At 40.2% G+C, this 5,213-nt stretch overlaps 1 long non-coding RNA gene across 1 annotated transcript; it reads right to left on the reverse strand.

Moving 5' to 3' along the window:
• Positions 1-682: 682 nt before the first annotated feature.
• On the reverse strand, positions 683-4,183 carry LOC141553627 (uncharacterized). Its single transcript, XR_012485553.1, has 3 exons — positions 4,025-4,183; positions 2,970-3,160; positions 683-929 (listed from the first exon to the last, which is right to left on the reverse strand). It is a non-coding gene; the product is annotated as an uncharacterized LOC141553627 (long non-coding RNA).
• Positions 4,184-5,213: the final 1,030 nt, after the last annotated feature.

Consider the following 5,213-nt stretch of genomic DNA (forward strand, 5'->3'; position numbering starts at 1 on the left):
TCCAGAGTCATCTGAGTTCAGTCGCAAGGGTCAGGGCAACAGGTTAGAATGACTGGAGACGTGTCCAGATGCAGTAGGAGATCCAGGTTTTTGTAACCTGAGGTTTTTTCTAGGTCTTAGTTTGACTGAAGTAATGCCCATTCAGTGATTAAGGTTAGGTAACCCCTTGTTAGAGAATAAGCCCTTTAAGGATAATATGAAAGTTGGTTGTTTTGGGGGGACTTTAGGGGTCTGGTTTGGGATCTCATAGTTCATGAAATCCTAATAAATAATCCTTCAGCCTAATATATGAATATGAATATTAGTTCTATCTTGTGAAAAAGAAAAATGATGCTTTCCACCCATAGATCACCTCCTGGTTATGGGCCCTCTGGGTGAGGACTTTGTTTCTTTGAATATTGGCTAGACCGTGACTGGATCATAGATTTTGACCCTTGGACTTTTGCCTGTGGACTCCATGAGGAGGGTTAGACCTAGTAGGGGGTCAGGCTCCTGGGAGGTGTGTGTGTGTGTGTGTGTGTGTGTGTGTGTGTGTGTGTGTGTGTGTGAAAAGTTTCTTGAGCAATGACAGAATCCCTCTGAGGAGCATAAGGAATCCCCACTCTCAAGAAAGCTTTTTAGTTACTATTCCCCCAACTCTTGAGAAGAAAACACAGACACTGAGTATTGAATTGCAGGAAATTTAGTGTATCATAAGACCCTGGTTCCTGGGGAATGACATGATTGGGATATAGGCTGAGTGGCCTTTAGAGGACAAAGCTGTAGAATCATGATGGGTAGTCAGTATCCCAGATTATGATCAGTGAAAGAAAATCAGCAAGTCTGGAGGATGGTCAGCAAGCAGAGTGTGAAGAGCAAAGTGGTCTTGCCTGGTGTTCCATCAGCCTGGCTCATAAAGTTTCCTGGCACACATTTTGAGAGAGGTATTCCTATAGGAAAGAGAATATTTATATCAGTATACCTATATGTAGCATAGTGCTTTAAAGTTAGCAAAATGCTTTACAAATATTATCTCATTTTATCCTCAAAACAACTTTGGGAGGTAAGTGCTCTTGTCTTTATTTTGCAGATGAAGAAACAGACAAGCAGAAATTCAGTGATTTGTCTAGGATGCCATAGGAAGGGAAAATACTGGTCTCCCTGACTCCAAGCCCAGTGCTCTATTCATTGCATCACCTACATATACAAAACTGAAGCTGAGCTTGCCAGGATGTCTGCCCCCAGGCCTGCCAGGGGATCCTTTATCATAACACAGTCAGGACCTGGGTCTTTTTCTGAGAAACTCTTCTCAATCCTCATTCTTCTTAAACTCTCTGCACCCTCTTCTCCTTGATATTCCCTTCTTTCTAGGCTTTCAGACAAGAATAAATCCACCTCTCTCCTAATTCTCCTACTACTGTCTAGCTACCCCCTCCTCTCAGTCTCCTTCAAGTCATGTCTGCAAATCCTGGGTTTCCCACAGGTTTTTCTCCCGGGCCCACTACTCTTCTTTTCACCTAGTGATCTCGTTAACTCATGAATTCAATTAGTATTTCTCTGCTGGTAATTCTCATATCCACTTGTCTACTGACTTCTAGTTTTGAATATCCATCCTTTTTAGATATCTTTCAGATATCTCAAACTGTATATCAAATATATATCATAAACTTGGCATGTCCAAAACTTATTTCATTATGTTTTCTCCCAAATCATCTCCCTAACAAAATCCCCTGATATTGCCGAGGGTACCACTATCCTCCCAGTTCCCTGGGCTCAGAAGATAGGTGTCATAGGTTTTTCACTCTTTCCAGTACAGTGTGTGTCACAATTCTCAACTTTAGAATCAATTTATGACATGGGAGACACTAGCACAGGACTGCGCACCATGGCGTGCCCTCATCAGAGAAGCTCTATGAGCAATTAGCCAAAAGAAATATGAGACAAAATTAGAGAAGCTCCCCCAAATGTCCATAGGGATTTTTGTGCCCAATTTTTGACAAAGCATTCCAAGCTCATATTGGTCTGATCAGCCACAGTCGTACTTGACTCTAATACAGTATGCCATTTTGGTCCTCTGAAAACGAAGGTCAATAAACCAGCCAACTTTTCTCACTGCAGTCCATCTTTTTACTCAATTGTCAAAATGATCTTCCTAAACTGCAAGTCTGAGCAAGTCATTCTCGTATTCAGTGAACTCTAGTGGCTCCCTATCACTACCAGGATGAAGCAAAATCCTTTCTTTGGTCTTCAAAGCCCTTCAAACCCCTTCTACTTTCAAGTTTTCTTGTGCGTAGCTACCATAGACTCTTCAATCGGATAACACTGGACTCCTTGCTTTCCCTAACAGAACACTACAGTTCTTGGTTCTGAACATTTTTTTTGGTTGTTCCCCCATGTCCCTTCCCTTCTTCATCTACTGGCTACCCTAACTTCCTTCAACTTCTCACCTCCTTTAGGAGGAAAGTTTGCCTAATCCCTCTTAATTCCAGTGCCTTCCTCCTGTTAACTATTTCATTTTTGTCTCCCATTGTGAGCTCCTTAAAGGCAGGAATTACCTTTTGCTTTTCTATTCCAATATTTAGCAAAATGCCTGGTACATAGCAAGTGTTAATGCTCATTGACTGACTAACAGAGGGGATTTTTTTGGTTTAAAAAAAAAAAAGAATTACTGTGTGAGCCAAAATTCTGGGGGTTTTGGGAGGGAAGGGAGAGGGAACTGCCCTGGACTTCTCTGTGTAAATAAACTTAAGGGAGTAAATACCAAATGAAGGGACTACAGGGGCAGAATATGGGAGGACGAGAGAGTAGGAGCAGCAAAGCATTCTTGTGGAGATGCCCAAAGTGGGGAAATGTTGGTGCTGAGAAGCAGCAGGTGGGGTGGGGGTGGGGATGGGGTGAAGAGTAAGAAGAATAGGCAGGGTGTGGCAGGGGAAAAGAGGTTCAGGCAGGGAGTAGGCAAAGATCAGGAAAGGTGTAGGAGAGTATCTTACCACAAAATTGTAACTCTCATTTCGATCTGTAGTTGTCATGCTTGTGTCTACACAGTTTTTTATTTTTTCTGCAGTGTTTGTCATGCTGTTACTTGAGCTATATTTCTCCACTGATTCCATATAGTTTTCTTTATCCCCCGTTAGAAACAATTCTACCACTTTCAATAGTTCTGGGCAGAGAGGCTGGGAATCTGGAACAGAAATGGTAAGGTCTTCAGTCTAAATCAAAAGAGAAGCATAGAAAAGTGAATGGAGGCTATAGACCGGGAAGATGAGGGACATCACAGAAAAGAGAAGGGGGTAGCTGGACATCAGAGATTTGAAATATTTGCAGAGGCAAGTGCAACTGTCCCCCTAATTACAATGTTTTTCCTGTATCTGACCATCTGTCCAGACTGCTAGGAAGAGTGGAATTGGATACCACCCTCCATACCCTTTGACTGTTTTTGTCATCTTGGTCTGGAATGGTCACATGTCTGGACCTGAATCCCATATATTATGTTCTTCCCTCTGTACTTCCTACCTGAAAGAATTCATTCTTGGGCATAAATTCTGCATCCTAAGAAATAAAGCAGCAAAAAAATAGTCATAAATCATACTTGCTAATTTTTACAAAGTCCTTGATAATCCAATATCTTATTTGATTTTCACAAAAACCTTCCAAGGCTAGGAGAAAAGGAACTTCATGATCCAGAACCTGTGATTTTTACAGGGAATGGAACCCCTAGTATTCTTCCACCAATTCAGATGAAAAATTCAATTTATAATTTGAGAAAATTTCCTGAAGAGTATACATATATTAGGACTTGAATCTAGGTGTATCTGACACCAAGTCTAACTCATTCCACTGCTTCTGAAATGAGGAAACAATGTCAAAAAGGCAAAATGATATTCAAGGTTTCATAGCTAGCAATTGACAGAGTCAACATTCAGGTCTTCTGAGCCCAAATTCAGCACCTTTTCTCCTAAACTACACTATGTTGAGGTGGGATCTTGTTGAAGTTGAGAATGAATGGTCTTACACATTGGAGGGACAGGTGGACAAACATACTTACCTATGGCAGGGAGTAGGGATAAGCAGATGAGTCCTAATGCTGTCAGAGTTAGCATACTGAGTCTCTGTCTTTGGTTTCCAGTTGCCATGGTCTTTCTTCTGGCAATGAAACTATTTCATATATGACTCTTCAGAGAAAACAGCCCACACGGTAGTTATATTGGGGATTGACTCCTCCCTGAGAAGAGGAGGAAGGAAAGGGGGAGGAGAGAGCACATGATAGGCAGGTGTCTGCAACAAGTGAATGAAAGACCTGTCCCTGCCTTTTCCCAGTATTGCATAACTAAGCGTTATATAATGAGGAATGTTGTATAATTATTATACAACCAAGAGTGTTGTATACTCTTAGAAAAGGGAGAGATAGCACAATATCCTCTTGAATAAATTCTTTTTCTGACTGGGCTCAGTGACTGATGCCTACCATCTGCCCTTCTGTCTGGAACAGGGATTCTTAACTTTTTGTGTACTATGGACTACTTTGGCAGTCTTTTAAATTTTATGGAGCCCTTTTAAGAATAATTAAAGAAAATTCTCAATGAAAAGAAATGCTAAATCCTAGTTAGAGATAAGTGAAAGCAAAGATGAAATGTTGTTTTGTTTTGTTTTTTTTCCATTCAAGTTCACAAATTTCTTGAAATTCCCATGTTAAGAATATCTGGTATAGATCACCTCCGGAAAGAGATTCCAAAATAAAATCTCCCAAGAATGTTATTGCCAAATTCTAGAACTCTCAGGTCAAGGAGAAAATATTGCAAGTATCTAGAAAAAAAACAATTCAAGTATAGTGGAGCCACCATCAGGTTTACACAAAAAATGTAGCAACTTCTACATTAAAAGACCAGAGGGCTTAGAATATGATATTCCGGAGAGCAACGGACCTAGTATTGCAACCAAGAATCACCTATCCAGCAAAATTGAGTATAATATTCTAGGGGAAAAAGTGGTCATTCAATGAAACAGAGGATTTTCAAGCCTTCATAAGAAAAAGACGAGAGCTGAATGGAATATTATATTTTTCAAATATAGGGCTCTGGAAAAGCATAAGGAGGTAATCACAAAAGGGGTATGCATTGAATATGAAAGGATAATATCTTTTTTTTAATGATGAAATTAAGGGATGAGAGAAGAATGTACTGAGAAAATGGGAAAGAGAAAAGTGGAATGCTGCAAATTATTAGCATATTAATTAT

Source organism: Sminthopsis crassicaudata, chromosome 2, assembly GCF_048593235.1.
Source record: "Sminthopsis crassicaudata isolate SCR6 chromosome 2, ASM4859323v1, whole genome shotgun sequence".
NCBI classification, from domain to species: domain Eukaryota; kingdom Metazoa; phylum Chordata; class Mammalia; order Dasyuromorphia; family Dasyuridae; genus Sminthopsis; species Sminthopsis crassicaudata.